Source organism: Hypanus sabinus, chromosome 12 (assembly GCF_030144855.1).
Source record: "Hypanus sabinus isolate sHypSab1 chromosome 12, sHypSab1.hap1, whole genome shotgun sequence".
Lineage (NCBI taxonomy): Eukaryota > Metazoa > Chordata > Chondrichthyes > Myliobatiformes > Dasyatidae > Hypanus > Hypanus sabinus.
In genome coordinates, this window is record NC_082717.1 from 107228219 (window position 1) to 107245941 (window position 17723).

Genomic DNA, 17723 nt, shown 5'->3' on the forward strand with positions numbered 1-17723 from the left:
TAACTGCATTTCATTGGCTTTGTATCTGTACTTGGCACAACGACAATAAAGTTTAATCTAAACCATTGTTAGGATAGGGAATTGAGGCTGTGGTTGGAGGTTTTGGCAAGAAGTGGCAAAGGCTATATGTAGATTTTTAAAATTTAATTTTCTTTGTTACTGTACATTTGGAGTAGTACTGATGCCAGACAGGATAGTGGAATGCTCCTCTTGTGGGATGTGGGAAGGTAGGGAGATCGCCAGTGTCCCTGACAACTACGCCTGCAACAATTGCATCCAGCTGCAGGTTCTAATAAACCACGTTAAGGAACTGAAGCTGGACCTGGATGAACTCTGCACTTTTCAATAGGCTGAGGGGTTCATCAACAAGACATACAGAGGTAATTACGCCTGAGGTGGAGGACATAGGTAACTGGGTGACTGTCAGGAGGCTGAAAGGAGATGTACAGTAAGTTCAGAGGGCTCCTGTTTCCTCGTAACAGGTATACTGCTTTGGATAATGTTTGATGGGCAGTGGGGAATGCCCTAGCAGAAGAAAGCCTTAGCGGGCAGGTCTCTGGCTCCGTCGTTCGAAAGGGAAGAGGTGATCTGTAGTGATAGGGGATTCAGTGGGTTAGGGGGACTGAAAAGAGGCTCTGTGGATCAGATTCTCGGATGGTTTGTTGCCTCACAGTTTCCAGGGTCAGGGACATCTCTGATAGTCCACAGCATTCTTAAGTGAGAAGGTCATGGTCCAAATTGGTACCAATGAAATGGATAGGAGGGGTGATGAGGTCCCCCAAAGTGAGTTCAGGGAGTTGGGTCCTAAGCTAAAGGATAGGACCTCTAGGGTTGTGATCTCAGGGTTGTTACTGGTGTCACATGCTATTGAGACATGCGACTAAGGAGTTGGGGTAGGAGGGAGGGTGTTTCATTTTTCAACCATTGGGCTCTTTCAGGATTTCAAGTCAAGTTTATTGTCATTTAAGTATATATAATGTATATAACTATATTACGTATATAGAAGTGAGACAGCGTTTCTCTGAACCAGGGTGTAAAACACAGTAGTACAGATAACACAATAACTAATGAAAGTAAGGATAAAATTGAGACCTGACCGTTTTTGTTTTTATGCATCAGAGTCTCCTGCCTGATCGGAGAATGTCAACGAGGATGATGGATGGTGGGGAGCCCCTACGATCCTCTCAGCTGTTCTCAGCCCTTTTGTAGGTTTTTCTGGTCTGATGCTTGACTACTCCCATTCCAAATGGAGATCCAACTTGTCAGGACATTTTCATTGGTATTCCTCAAACACAATTAAGGTGATGTGCACTTCGCTTGCCTCAATCTTCTTAGGAAGTGGACTCTTCTAGGGAAGGCGGGACCTGTACAGGCAGGACAGCTTGCAGCTGAACTGGAAGTGGGCTCGTATCCTTCTGGGAAAGTCAGGAATTAAAAGATTGAGCATGGTGGGACTAATGTTCTGAGCTGCATATATTACAATGCAAGGAGTATTGTAGGATGAGCTTGGGGCATGGTTCAGCACATGGAATTATGATATTGTAGCCATTAGTGAGACTTGGTTGCTGGGGGGGTGGGAGGACTGGTTCTGTGTTCTGTGGTTCTGTTTTGATGTGACAGAGCTGGTGGGATTAAAGCGGGAGGGGAGGCATTGCTAGTCAGGGAAGATGTCACAGAAGTGCTCAGTCAGGACAGAGTCATCTAGTGAGGCTATATGGTGGAACTAAATAATAGTGGGGCTATATTATATCCCACCGGTAGTCTGTGGGATATAGAACAAATTTGTAGAGGCATAAGGTTGTGATATTAGGTGATTTTAACTTTGCATGTATTAAAATTGTCAAGGACAAGAGTGGAAAATTAATAGATGTTTAGTCTTACTTCATTTGATGCTTTCCTTGTTACCTCCTTCGAGTGGAGGGGCAGGGGCCTTGGGTCCCACACCACTATGTTTGGGAGCTGTTGTTGCCCTGCAGCCATTGGGCTCTACAGTTGTGGACTCCCTTTCGAGGACATAAGAAATAGCAGGAGTCGGCCATCTGGCCTGTAGAGCCTGCTCTGCCGTTTAATAAGATCATGGCTTATCTGGCCATGGACTCATCTCCACTTGCCGATCTTTTCCTCATAACCCTGAATTCCCCTATTATGCAAAATCTATCCAACCTTGTCTTAAATATATTTACTGCGATAGCCTCCACTGTTTCATTGGGCAAAGAATTCTGCAGATTAACCACTCTCTGGGAACAACAGTTCCTCTATCTCCACCCCAAATCTACTCTTCCAAATCTTGAGGCTATAGAAACATAGAAAATAGGTAGGAAAATAGAAAAAGAGTAGGCCATTCAGCCCTTCGAGCCTGCACTGCCATTCAGTATGATCATGGCTGATCATCCAACTCAGAACCCTGTACCTGCTTTCTCTCCATACCCCCTGATCCCTTTAGCCTCAAGGGCCATATCTATGTCCTCCCTCTACTTCTAGTCTCACCTATCAGTGGAAACCACTTTTCTGCCTCTATCTTGTCTGTCCCTTTCATAATCTTATATGCTTCTACAAGATGTCCTCTTGTTCTTTTGAATTCCAGCGAGTCCAGTCCCAGGCAACAATCTCTCCTCATAGTCTAACCCCCTTCATCTCTGGAATCAACCTGGTGAACCACCTCTGCACCGCCTCCAAAGCCAGTATATCCTTCCTCAAGGAAGGAGACCAGAACTGTATGCTGTACTCCAGGGTGGCCTCACCAGTACCCTGTACAGTTGCAGCAACATCTCCCTGCTTATAAATTCAATCCTGCTAGCAATGAAGGCCAGCATTCCCTTAGCCTTCTTGATAGCCTGCTGCACCTTTTGTGATTCATGAGCAAGCACTCCCAACTCCCTCTGCAAAGCAGTATGCTGCAATTTTTTTACCATTCAAATAATCTGTTCTTCCATTTTTCCTTGCATTTACCAACTTTGTATTCCATCTGCCAGACCCTTGCCCACTCACTTAACCTATCTGTATTTCTGCGGGCACTCCGTATCTTCTGCACAATTTGCTTTTCCACTCAAATCAGTATCATCAGCAAACTTAGATACACTACACTCAGTCCCCTCTTCCAGATTGTTAATGTATATCGTGCTCACCACTGATTGCCAACCAGAATAACACACATGTATCCGAACTCTCTGCTTTCTATTAACCAAACCTCTATCCATGCTAATACATCACCCCCATGTCTAAACATCTTTGTGGATAAGTCTTTTATGTGGCATCTTATCAAGTATCTTCTACACTTTGATCTTTCATCCATCTCCCACTCTGGATTATCAGTTTGCTTTGCCTTTCAACACTGTACAATATAACCCAATACTGGCTCAAGGGACAGCACCTCATCTTCCACTTGGGCATGTCATACCTTCTGGGCTTAGAAATTGAATTAGAACGTAGAACACTGCAATATAATACAGGCCTTTCAGCCCATGATGTACCAACTTTTTAACCTACTCCAAGATTAATCTAACCCCCCCCCCACTTAGCCTTCTATATTTTTCTGTATCCACATGCCTATCTAAGACTCTTAAATATCTGTGTAGTACCATTCTTCTTCTCTCCACACTCCTCCCCAACTGTCTTTTCCTCCCTTCGCTTAAAATTATGCCCACTTGTATTGGCCATTTCCATTTCCATCCTGGGAACATGTCTCTGACTGTTCACTCAATGTATGTCTTATCATCTTTTAACCCTCTATAAAGTCTTCCTTTGTTCCAGAGGGAAAAGCCCTAGCTCACTCAACCTATCCTCATAACACAGCATAACTATATTTCTGTCTGTGATATTGGCTCTTTTTTCTTCTCTAACCTAACTTGCTTGGCATGTCTTACTATATCTACATTCACTCATTGACCATTTAACCTTGTTTACAGCTTATCCCTGTGATTGCTTTCCTTTTCCCCTCAGTGCGATCTTGTTCCTGCAGCCTAACATGCTTTTCTCTGCATCCTAGTTATGACGAATGGTCATCCACCTGAAACGTTAGCTCTTTCTCTTCTCACTGAAGCAGCCTGACCTGGGTATTGGCAGCATTTTCTGCTTTTGTTTTAAATTTTTCACATTTGCAGGTGTATTGATTGTTCTTCCACTTTTGCTAGTTTTTCTTCCAAAATGTTTGTTGTCCATTCAACATTTGGTTCCTAATCTATCACTACATTTTGTATGATAATGTTTTTATAGTTGCATATACATCCTGGTATACATTATTCATATTTTTTCCACATCTGCACTTCTAACTTTTATTTTTGTAATTCTTTATTCGTTGTAATTGTTGAAGGTTTTTTTTCTGTTGCATGTCGTTCCAATGCACCACAGTAATTCTGAATATACAGTGTGACAGCAACTCAGTGCATACAAACATGGTTCAGTTGTTCAGACCAAATATCAGAATGGGGAAGAAATGTGATCTAAGTGACTTTGACTGTGGAATGATTGTTGGTGCCAGGCGGTGTGGTTTGAGTATTTCAAAAGTGCTGATCTCCTGGGATTTTCATGTGCACCAGTCTCTAGAGTTTACAGAAAATGTTTGAAAAACAAAAAAAAAATCCAATGAGTGGTAGTTCTGTGGGTAAAAATGCTTTGTTAATGAGAAAGGTCACAGAAAAATGGCCTGACTGGTTCAAGCTGGTTCAAGCTAACCCTAACTCGAATAACCATTCATTACAATAGTGGTGTGCAAAAGAACATCTGTGAATGCATGACACGGTGAACCTGGATGATCTATAGCAGCAGAAGACCTCTAAGTACATGAGGTATTTGATAAGGTGACCACTGATTGTATCTGTATCTAGTAATTTAAATTGTTTCTTGATCCATTCTCCAGCTACTATTCTGCAATCACTATTGGGATGATGTAGCTATTTCTGCATTCTCTGATTATCACTCATTGTTTTCATAAACAGTACTTTGTACATCTCTTTTATTTGTTGCAAGCTCTAACCTTATCTATAGATTTACATTTGGATTTGTACCCTCTAATCCCACTCTGTGATAGTCTATTTAGCGTTTTTCATATTAATAATTTTCTTTTGCCTTACCTTTAGTCTTTGTAATTTGCCATATCCTTGAACTTTGCCGTAATCTCACATTACATTAAAATATTTCCCATATATACAGGGAGAGTTGGTGGATGTACATTCAATTGTGACATTTAAATGGGAACTGGATAACCAGTTAACAAAATTCAAGGTATATTTAATATTAAAGAATGTATAAATTATACAACCCTGAGATTTGTCTGTACGGGCAACCGCAAAACAAGAAACCTAAGGACCCAATTTAAAAGAGACCCGCATCCAATGCACAGAGAAAGTGGGAGAAAGAGTAGGCCAGTAGCCTCTGTCTTGGTTCATACAGTGGGGCAAATAACCATGAAGCTCGCAGTCACGAAGAGCATAGCAGCTGAAGCAGTTCAATGACCTCAAAACTGTGGAGAAAGGAGTGAACATCATAGAAGACTGAGCTGAATCAGCCTGATTCTTGCCTCTGGACCCAGCACCCTGCCTTTTCAGTCTATTTGTGCTGACATTTAAATTGTCCAAACACCAGATCACGCTGTGGAATGGGATCCGGGTCCTGCTGCAGTAATACGCTCTGGGCTTAGATCTCACTGCCTAGTCCAAGGCCATTGTCGACCTTTCCAAATTAGCTCGGTGCTTGGGTCGATCCAACCTTGGTTCCATTTTAGGTGGATGGTCTAGGAAACTAACTTCTGCATTGACTCCGCTCCGATTCATTTGCTTTCTCCAACTCCGACATCGTCTCAAACATCCCTCTACCCTTGAGTCGGCTTTGCCTTCACTTGCTGCCTCTGTTTGCAGTGGTAGTTTACCACAATTTACCTCAGGAAAAAATGTTATCTTGCCTTTTGAACTACCAGTAAGCTGTTGCCTGACTTAAGTAGCGAGTGGGGTGCTGTGTTTTTGAGAATCCTAGTGATTGGTGTAATTCTGTTACAGCACCAACAATTCAGTTTCAATTCCTGTCTGTAAGGAGTTTGTACATTCTTCCCATGACTCTGGGTTTCCTCTGGGTGCTCTGGTTTCCTCCCACATTCCAAAGACGTATGGGTTAGTAGGTTAGTTGGTCACATGGGTGTAATTGGGTGGTGTGGGCTTGTTGGCTAGAATTGCCTGTTACTGTATCTCGTAAGTGCAACTAAAAGCAAAAAAAGTCAACAGCTGGGTTGTGCAGTATCTATGGAGGCAGTTTTGGGGAAGCTGGCCAGAGGGAGTGATTTGATAGGGGCTGATGGGTGTGGAGGAGAGGAAGTGATCACTTCTCCACTCTCGTTTACCTGCTCTGTCAAATATTTCTAAGTTATATTGACTGAAATAAGATGTTTAGAAATATAAGCACTAAAGGGGATATTACTTTAATAGTCCTACTAAAGGGTCTTGACCCAAAATGTTTGTTATTTCTCTTCATAAGTGTTGCCCGACCTGCTGAGTTACCCCAGTATTTTATGTTGCCATTACTTTAATATTTCTGTAACCTGGCCTTTTACACTGTAACTGAAATACACACATGTATGTGAATTATATACAATAGATGATCTCAGCAGACCAGCAAAATTTCACTAAGATTACTTGTGGAAGTTTTTGATAGAAACAAGGCAATTATTAAATTTTTAAGCTTGCATCTGAAGCATTTTTTTTTACAATGGCTGCTCAATTGAACATCTTGTGTAGTTGTGAAGTAACTGAAGAGATTTTCTTGTCGGTTCTAGCCCTGGTGTTTGACTGTTCAATTGTTGCAAAATTTCAGTGTTCTCTTAAAGTTATTATTTTAACAAACTAAGGTGGATTAAATCAATCATAGATGAATTTATTAATTTTTCTACTTTGATGCAGCCAGTTTTAAAAGGCTAACCAAAGGAATTTCCTGAAGCAAAGAGTAGAAATTCAGTGTTATTTCTTTCTTTTTCAATCTTTTTATTGAATTTCATATATATAAAAAAACATAACATAATAATGAATAGGTTATAAATGCATTAGACTTGAAATTAAATTAATAATAGGATAACAATATCCTATTAAAATATCAACAGGAAAACATAGTACATTATCAATCAAGCCTATAATAATTATATGAAAAAATAAGAATAATCATCAAAAGAAAAAGAAAAAATTGTAAAAATACAAGCAAAAAATATATATTGAGAAAAATAAACTAAACTAACATGGGCAATAATAACAGTTTATTTATATATGATAGTGCCAAAAACTCCGGAACTCCATACCAGAACAAAAATAAACAGAGAGAAGGTCTGGGAGAGGTCAAATTAATTCGTATGAAAATGTCAAATGAACGGTCCCCAAGTTTCTTCAAATTTAACTGATGAGTCAAAAATAGTGCTTCTAATTTTTTCCAAGCTCAGATAAGAAATAGTTTGAGAGAGCCACTGAAATGTGGTAGGAGGATTTACTTCTTTCCAATTTTGCAATATAGACCTTCTGGCCATTAATGTTACAAAAGCGATCATTCTTCTAATTGAAGGGGAAAACCGATTACCATCCTCATTTGGTATACCAAAAATTGCAGTAATAAAATGAGGTTGTAAATCGATATTCCAAATTGAGGAAATGGTAGCAAATATGTCCTTCCAATAATTATATAAACATATGGGTCAATGAAGCCACATCTGAATGACATCTGTCACATTGAGGGTTAATATGAGAGTAGAATCGAGCAAGTTTATCTTTAGACGTATGAGCTCTATGTACAATTTTAAATTGTATTAAAGCATGTTTAGCACATATAGAAGAAGAATTGATCATTTGTAAAAATTTTTCCCATTTTTCTATTGATAGATTATATTGAAGTTCTTTTTCCCTTTCTTGTTTAATTCTACCTGATATTTCTGGTTGTATCTTCATAATCATATTATAAATAAAAGCCACTAATCCCTTCTGATAGGGATTTAAGGTAAAAATCATACCTAAAAAGTCCATTGAAGTTGAATTGGGGAAGGATGGTAGAAGGATGATTTCTGATTTGTAGATATCTAAAAAAGTTAGATTTAGGTAACTCAAATTTGTTGGAAAGTTGGTTGAAAGACATCAAACTACCTTCAAAAAAGAGATCACGAAAGCATTTTATACCTTTCCTTTTCCATATACTAAAAGCTTGATCTGTCAAAGAAGGTTTGAAAAAAAAAATTAAGTAAAATAGGGCTATCAAGAGCAAAGTTTTTCAGAGTAAAAAATTTACGAAATTGAAACCAAATTCGTAATGTATGTTTGACAACAGGGTTGGATATCTGTTTATTGAATTTAACTAAATCGGCAGAAAGAGAAGAACCCAGAACGGAGAATAGAGAATATTCCTAAGCCTCATTGCATTCTAAATTTACCCACTGTGGGCACAATGGTGAATCCAAATCTGATTTCCAATAAATTAAGTTACGAATATTATTCGCCCAATAGTAAAATCTAAAGTTAGGTAGAGCTAAACCACCATCTTTCTTAGATTTTTGTAATTGCCTTTTACTTAACCTGGGATTTTTATTTTGCCACACAAATGAGGAAATTTTTGAGTCAATGTTATCAAAAAAAGATTTAGGAATAAAAATTGGTAAAGCTTGAAATAAATATAAAAATTTCGGTAGAATCATCATTTTAATAGCATTAATCCGACCAACTAATAAGGATAAGGGAGACCATCTTGTAGTAAGTTGTTGAATTTGATGAAGCATAGGTAAAAAATTCAATGTAAATAAATCTTTATATTTCTTGGTAATTTTTATACCTAAATAGATAGTTATCATCAACAACTTTAAATGGTATCCTTTCATTCAATAAAGTTTGCGCGTTTAAAGGGAATAAATCACTCTTATCCAAGTTTAGTTTATAACCAGAAAAACTACCAAATTGAGCCAACAAGGATAAAATAGTGGGAATAGACCTGTCAGGATCAGAAATATATAACAACAAGTCATCAGCATAAAGTGATAACTTGTATAATTTCTCATTGCGGGTAATACCAAAAATATTAGGAGATTCACGAATAGCAATGGCTAAAGGTTCTAATGCAATATTAAACAATAAAGGACTTAAGGGACAACCTTGTCTCGTACCACGAGATAATTGAAAAAAAGAAGATCTGTAATTATTTGTAAGAACAGAAGCAACAGGTTTATGATATATTAGTTTGATCCATGATATAAAATTAGGACTAAAATTAAAATATCTCAAAGCGTTAAATAAGTATACCCATTCAACTCTATCAAAAGCTTTTTCAGCATCTAGTGAAATAACACATTCTGGAATTGTGGGTGATGAAGAATAAATTATATTAATCAATTTTCTAATATTAAAAAAGGAATACCGATTCCTAATAAAACCAGTTTGGTCTTCTGAAATAATCTGTGATAGTACCTTTTCTAACCTAATAGCTAAGATTTTTGTAAGAATCTTAGAGTCTACATTTAATAGTGATATAGGGCGATAAGATGCACATAAAGTGGGATCCTTATCTTTTTTAAGAATTAGAGAGATAGTAGCTTCATAAAAAGACTGAGGTAATCTCTTCTTAACAAATGCATCATTAAAAATTTCACATAACCAAGGGGAAAGCAAAGAAGAAAATTTTTAAAAATTCTATAATACAACCATCAGGACCAGGAGCTTTCCCTGAATTCATTGATGAGATAGCCTCACCTATTTCGGCCAAAGAGATAGGAGCATCAAACAAGCTACGATCTTCATCTGTCAGTTTGGGAATATTCAAATTGTTAAAAAAGTTATCCATCATGGACAGATTGCCGTCAAATTCTGATTGGTATAAAGATTTATAAAAATCTTAAAGTGTTATTGATTTCTTTATGATCAGTAGTCAGATTGCCGTCTTGTTTACGAATTTTAATAATTTGTCGCTTAGTCAAAATAGCTTTTAATTGGTTAGCTAACAATTTACCAGTTCGATCACTAGGGTATAAAATTGAGCCCTGGTCCTAATTAATTGATTCTCAATTGAAGATAATAATAAGCTAAGCTCCATTTGAAGCTCAACTCTCTTCTTATAAAGTTCTTTGGTAGGAGTCACGGAATAAATCTTATCAATTTCTTTAATTTTATTCACTAATAAAGCAATATCTAAATATCTTTGTTTTCTTTTACCAACGGAATATGAGATAATTTGTCCATGGATAAAAGCCTTAAAAGAGTCCCAAAGTATTCCTCTGTCAATCTCTTCAGTATAGTTTGTTGAGAAAAACAAGTCAATTTGCTGTTTTATGTAGGTGATGAATTCAGGATCTTGAAGCAAAGTAGCGTTAAGTCTCCAAGATCGAGTATTATTGGAAAAGTCCGAAATCTTGATAACTTCAAAGGTGCATGATCCAAAATAGCAATAGAATCATATTTACAATCAATAACATCTGCTAATAAACGATGATCAATAAGGAAATAATCAATTCTAGAATAACTGATATACATGTGAAAAAAATGAAAATTCTTTATCTTTAGGGTTCAAAAACTGCCATATTTCAGTAATTCCCGAATCAACCATAAAAGAATTAATAAGTAAGGCTGATCTATTCGGAAGAATTCGAATAGGTTTAGATCTATCCATCGAAGGATTCAAACAACAATTGAAATCTCCACCCATTATCAACATATATTCATTTAGATTAGAAAGGGAAGTAAATAAACGTTTAAAAAAATTCAGGACAGTCAAAGTTTGGAGCATAAACATTAACTAGAACCACTTTTCGATTAAAAAGTGAACCAGTTATCAACAAAAATCTGCCCTGTGGATCAGAAATAATTTCATGATGTGTAAACGAAATTGAAGGGTCTATAAAAATAGACACCCCTAATTTTGGCGGTACAATTTGAGTGAAATTGTTGACCTTCCAGAACCTAAAAAAGCGTTGATTATCCTCCCTCCTAATATGGGTCTCCTGTGCAAAAATAATATTAGCATTTAGTCTATGGAATACTTTAAATATTTTTTTACGTTTAATCGGATGATTTAAACCATTAGTATTCCAGGAGATAAAGTTAATAGACTTATCCATCATGCCAATATTAGTTGTGTATATCATAAAAGGTTAAAAAGACACATAACCCATAATTCAGGAAGAAGGAAAAATGATTCAGGAGCAACCGGAGAACATGACACCTCAACAATATTAATAATTTAAAGTCGGCCCATAAACTAAAAGCAAAAAAATAAAAAGCAAAAGCATGAAAAAAAGATCCCTACCCCCTCCCCCACCCCACGAAAAAAAGCCAAGCGGCAGGCGCACAAACTAACACTAATATTACCCCCATTTTCAAGATGGCGACTTCATGAAAAGAAAGAAAAGAGAAACTATATAACACCCAGATATAAATACAGGGTTGTAAACAAAAAATATATATCAATCAAAATGAAAAAATGATATAAAAAAGCAAAAAATCATTAATAAAAAAAGGATAACCATTGAAGTTTAAAATAGTGTAATATGCCTTTAAAAAAAGATTCCATATTCAAATATAAGGAAATGACGTTTCAAAAACAGACTTATGGGAAGAAGAAATGACATTTTGAAAGGACCATATTACAAAATATAAATGTAAATTCACCAATCTTTTTTTAAAAAAAAGGTTATCAAAATAAAATTTAAAAAGGGTTCAATAACCACTACAATATATATATATAAAAAAAAAAGGTTCAAAAATTCAAATCATTCGTCCCATTCTCAAGTACAGGCAAATAAGCGCTTATGGAAAGCAAAGTCTTATGGGAAGAAGAAACGACATCTTAAAAAATAATTAAGAAAAAAGACATTATAGTAAAGTTAAAAGAGCATCTGTAAATCATGATAATAAAAAAAAAACCAGGTCTACAGACCAAAATAAAAAGCTATACCGCAGCTTTATAAGTTAAAGCCTAAAACGGAATGGCGTCTTCTCTCCAAAAGTTCTTCCACATAACACATAGTTCAAGTTGTACTAGAAGACCGAGATTCTTCAACGAATTTCTTCGCTTCTTGAGTATTAAAGAAACGCTGACTGTTGTCGCTCAACGTAATTCTGAGATTCGCTGGATATCTTAAAGCTTGTTTAAGTCCAATCGAATGAACCTCCTCCATCACCGGTTTAAAAGCAATTCTCGCCCTCATTACCTCGAATGAATAATCTTCAACAATACGAAAGTTCTTGTTTCTGTGAGAAATCATACCTTTCTGACGAGCTAATCGAATTAAAAGCTCTTTCTCCCGAGGATAATGGAGACTGACAATCACAGCTTGTGGCTTGTCTTTCGCAGCCGAAAATCGCGAAACTCTGTGGGCACGATCAATAGTAGGTTTAACCCGCAAAGCGTCCTCGCCAAAAATTTCCCACAATAAATTAGAGAAATATTCAGTTAAGTCACCAGACTCAACATTTTCGGGAAATCCAATAATATGCAAATTCTGTCTGCGAGACTGGTTTTCAAGATCGGTGATTTTAAACTTATACTGCTCCACTATTTTAGTGGTCGACCGTACCTTCTCCTCCAAAGTTTCGATTGTACGTATTTTTTCACAAATTATCTTGTCAAGAGCCGCAAACTTTTCTTCATGCCGTTCAATATCTGCTGCCTGCGATTGAAGCTTGATATCAAATGATTTAACGACTTCTTCAAGCTCCAACATTTTCGCAGTAAGTTTGTTTTCCAAACTTGCAAGTTTAGTATCCAGTTTAGTATCCAGAAGACTGGAGATTGCATCGAGAGTTATAGGGTCTTTAGACGATTTCTTAGGTACAGACATTTTAAGTTTGAAAAAATTAAATCCAGTGTTATTTTTAAAAAGAGAAATAAATCGTAAATATCAACCCATGTGATTAAGTACGAAAAGATTTGATTAAAGGGTGATTATAGCTTAAAAAATGAAGAGCGCCTAAAGGCAGATGTCTACGTCGCCATCTTGAAACTCCACGAAATTCAGTGTTATTTCTAACTTGTCCAATCATGGCTTTCTATATTTTTCCATGTCTTAATTTGAGGCATTTTAGAGACATGGAAATTTATAAAGGGAATAAAAATGCCTCTCAGAAATTGTATAGTGGTTTACCTTTATGAAACATCAAACATTTAATGGATATTGCATAATCCATTAAACTTGAAAGCTGTGGTTGGCAAGTATTTTTACTCTCCCATGCATTAACATTTGTCCTGTATAAATCATAGCTTCAATATATTGCAAAAATATTTAATTGTATAATTCGCAAATTCGAGAAAATCTGCAGATGCTGGAAATTCAGACAACACACACAAAATGCTGGTGGAACACAGCAGGTCAGGCAGCATCTATAAGGAGAAGCACTGTCGATGTTTTGGGCTGAGACCTTTAGTCAGGAATTGTATAATTCGCATCTGTTCAATACTAAAGTGAGTGTACAGTCTATTGATCCTCAAGATCGACAAACTTTGGACAACAGACTCGGGTCGCATATGTAGTTCCCTTTAAGAAAACGGAAACAGGAAGTTGCATTGGGCTACAGGTACAAATGAAATGCAGAAGTTTTTGTTCCCTCTGCCCCTGCCCACCCCCCCACCAAAAAACACTTCACTCACCAGCTGGTGAATGTAGAGTCTCTGGAAAATAAAACTCAAGACCTCAGAACAAAATTCCTACTCAATAGACCTGGAACATCTAACGGTCAAGTGTCATCCATTTTATTTGCCAAGGGAGTTTTCTGTCATCATCCTGGTAGTGGTATATATTCCATCTTAGGCTACTATCAGGCAGGCACTGGAGAGCTGAGCAGCATAATTACAAAACAGCACACCCTGATGCCTTCCCTAACATTGTGGGAGATTTCAACCAGGTCAGCTCAAATCTGAGCAGCTACTACCAATATTTCACCTGTGGAACCAGAGGAGTCAACATACTTGACCGCTGTTATACCATCAAGAGCACTCACCGTCCCATCCCATGTCCACATTTTGAAGTTAAGAGACCGAATGAGATGCATGTCGGCTCTGGCGCAATTTGCAGGCTATTACTTCAGATAAGGCAAAACCTAATGTCATGAATGGCTGTGATGTTTCACTCCCAGATGAACTAAACTTCATTTATGCATGCTTTGAAAGGGAGCTATGTATCATTTGCCACATCTAGTAACCTGTAATCTCTGCCTCTGAGGCCAGTGTCAGAATATCTTTCAAGAAGGTGAACCCTTGCAAGGCATCAGGATGGTGATGGTGTACCTGGTAGGTGAGTGCCAACCAACTGGCAGGAGTGTAAGGACATCTTCGATCTCTCACTGCTGCAGTCAGAGGTTCTCACCTGCTTCTCACCTGTGACAATCATACCAGTGCCCAAAAGAGCAGGGTGGGCTGCCTGAATGAGCTACTGTTGCATTGACATCTGCTGTGAAGTCCTTTGATAGGTTGGTCATGGACAGAGTCAACTCCTGCCTAAGCAACGACCTGAACCCACTGTAATTTGCCTATCGCCACAATAGGCCTACAGTGGATGTAATCTTACTGGCCCTCCACTTGGCTTTGGACAACAACTATACCTATGTCAGGTTGCTGTTTATGGATTACAGCTCAGCGTTCAACATCATAATACCTTCAGTACTAGTGAATAGCTCTAGAACCTAGGCCTCTGCACCTCCCTCTGCAACTGGATCCTTCACTTCCTCATCGGTAGACCACAATCTGTGCAAATACAGAATAACATCTCCTTGCTGACAATCAATACTGGTGCTTCTCAAGGATGTGTGCTTAGCCCACTGCCCTACTCTCCACAACCACGACTATGCGGCTAGGCACAACTCAAATACCATCTATGAATTTGCTGAAGACACAACTATTGTTGGAAGAATTTCAGATGGTGACAAGAAGGCGTACAGCAGTGAGGTCGATCAGCTAGTTGAGTGGTGTCAAAGCAACAACCTTGTACCTTGAAGTTGAGGGAATAAATACCAGTCCTCATTGAAGGATCAGCAGTGGAAAAAGTGAGAAGTTCCAGGCTGTCAACATCTCTGAAGATGCATCCTGGGCCCAACATATTGATACAATTAAAGAAGACGTGGCCGCTGCTATACTTCCTTAGGAGTTTAGGGGTTTTTAGTCTGTCCCCAAAATCTTGCAAGTTTCTGCAGTTGTACCATGGGCAGCATTCTAACTGGGTGTTTGCATCGCTATTTCATTTGGAGAGACCACTGCACAAGGTCAGAAAAAGCTGCAGGAAGTTGCCAACTTAGCCAGCTCCCCAGCATCCAAAAGGCAATGCCTCAAAAAGGTGGCAGCCTTCATTAAGGATCTCATCAGCCAAACTTGCCCTCTTCTCATCTATGGGGCTGTACAGGAGTCTACAGACACACTTAACATTTTGGGAACAGCTTCTTCCCCTCTGCCATCAGATTTCTGAATGGACGATGAACCTATGTACACTACCTCACCTTTTTTCTCTTGTTTTGCATTACTTTATTTTTTTACATATTTCTTATTGTAATTTATAGTTTTTATTACATATTGCACTATCCTGTTGCCACAAAACAACAAATTTCATGACAAATGCCAGTGATATTAAACTTGATTCTGATTCGCTGGCTGCTCCACAAGTGTAGGTCACTCAACAACAGCATCATTTTTGTTCAGCCCCTTTCATATCAAAAATTTCCCAAGGTGAAAAACCTAAGACAGCTGAGGAGATGTGGGGTCAGTAACTATTAAACTGGTTTGGAGATGGGTTTTAGGGAGTTGAGGAGGCTTAGAAAAGGCATACCATATCTTTGACTGTGAAAAGCAAAGGAACTTGTACTAGATGACAGCATTCAGATGATTAGTGGGGCTCTAATTTTGGGGAAGGTAGATGACTTGTTTCTAAAGAGTTTAGATATGGGAAGGAGCAGGTCGATAGTTGGGTTCAGTAGTGGTGTGTCCGCCAGAGGCAAGGAGTTTATGGCTGGGTGTGTGCTTTCATTACCTTTCAATTTGTTCTTGCATATAGATTGTGTTGCATGCTTGGCAACACAGCCTTGTACCTGGCAGCTGTTTTTTTTAAAAAAAATGGTAGAGGCCATTTAATCTGGGGCAGATTGAGAGCATATTACTGCATTCTATGATCCAGGGGTTTCTAACCTTGTGCCACAGAACCCTACCATTAACTGAAGAGTCAGTGGACCCCACGTTGGGCATTCCTGCTCTAAATAGTTATTAAGTATACATTATTTATTCAATGACACAAGAACATGATAACTAGGGGAAGGAGTCAGCCATCCAGCCCATCAAGTCTTCTCTGCCATTCAATAAGAATGTACTGATCTGGTCACGGGCTCAGCTCCACTTACCTACCTTTTCCACATAACCTGCAATTCCCTGCTATGCAAAAATCTACCTAACACTGTCTTAAATATATTTAATGAAGTAGCTTTCACTGCTTTTTTGGGGAAAGTATTCTGCAGATTCACTGCTCTCTGGATGGGGGGGGGGTGGGGGGAGCATTTTCTGCACATCCCTGAATCTTGAGGCTATGTTCCCTAGTTCTAGTCTCATTCACCAGAGGAAACAATTTTCTTGCCTCTTCCTTATCTCTTTCATAATTTTATGTTTCTATGAGATTCTCTCTCATTCTTCTGAATAGTCTGAGATGACTCAATCTCTCCTCAGACAAAATCCCTCATCTCCAGAATCAACCCGGTGAACCTCCTCTGCACCAGTTGCCAACACAATACATCTTTCCTCAAGTAAGGAGATCAGAACTGCATGTAGTACTTCAGGTACGGCCTCACTAGTACCTTGCACAGTTGAATCAGAGCTTCCCTGCTCTTAAATTCAATCCCTCCAGCAATAAAGGCCAACATTCATTTGCCATGATGTTTTGCAATTCAAGACCCTCTGCCTAAAAGCCAACTGTAATCTTGACCATTTAAGTCAGGGTTTCTCAGCCAGGCTTCTGTGGAACCCTGGGGTTCTGCAAAAGGTCGCTAGGGGTTCCATGAGAGATGCGATTTTAAATAATAAACATCTTTGGAATCTTACACAATGTTACCGCTAGCAGTGGTAGGCAGTGACTGAGCAGCCCAGTTAGCAATCTTGTTACAGGTCTCCCAGCCCAGTATGGCAGTGCGCATTTGCACCGTGTTTATTTGGTTGAGCCCATTCTCAGATTTTAATGCAAGATAGTGGAAGCCGTTGATAATTGGAGAGCATAGTATTACATTGAGGGTAGGATGGTAGGTTAATGAGGAGTACTGTATTGCACAGAGGAGGGGATGGTGGGCTGATGAGAGTAAAGTGCATTTTCTGAGCATTGAATGAACTCTCCTAACCTGGTCTTTTAGGGGCTATTATTCCCTGTATTTTACAGACATGTCTATGGTCCACTGGTGATTTTTGAAGAAGAGTTGTGAGATGGTTAAGTAGGGTTCTAGGTTTAGGCCTATGGGCAATTCTGATAAGAATTACAATCTTGATCATTTCACTGCCTAAGAGCAACAACAGATACAGAAAAGGGCCTGAGAGTGAGGAAGGATTTTCAGAAGTCTCAAGTCTTATTGAAAACCACCTGGAAGAACTGCAGAACAAAATTTTATGTGTGTTTCTCTGAATTTCCAGCATCCACAGATCTCTTGTGTCAAGCTTTGACATGTTTGATTTGGAATGATAAACTTGGTCAAGCAGCTAAAAATAGTGTTCAGAAAGTTAGGGGTCTTGAAAGGCTAAAGGAGATTGAAATTTCAGAGGCGTAATTACTGTATGAA

The 17723-nt window shown here is 38.4% G+C and overlaps 1 protein-coding gene across 11 annotated transcripts in view; it reads left to right on the top strand.

Moving 5' to 3' along the window:
- Positions 1-17723, top strand: part of reps1 (RALBP1 associated Eps domain containing 1) — a 120879-nt gene that overhangs the window by 27043 nt on the left and 76113 nt on the right. The window contains exon 2 of one of the 11 annotated variants that reach the window (XM_059986647.1): positions 1120-1301. The exons of the other annotated variants lie outside the window; for them this stretch is intronic. The gene's annotated coding sequence lies outside the window, so the exon portion shown is untranslated. The remainder of the gene's footprint in view (positions 1-1119; positions 1302-17723) is intronic. 11 annotated transcript variants of the gene reach the window in all.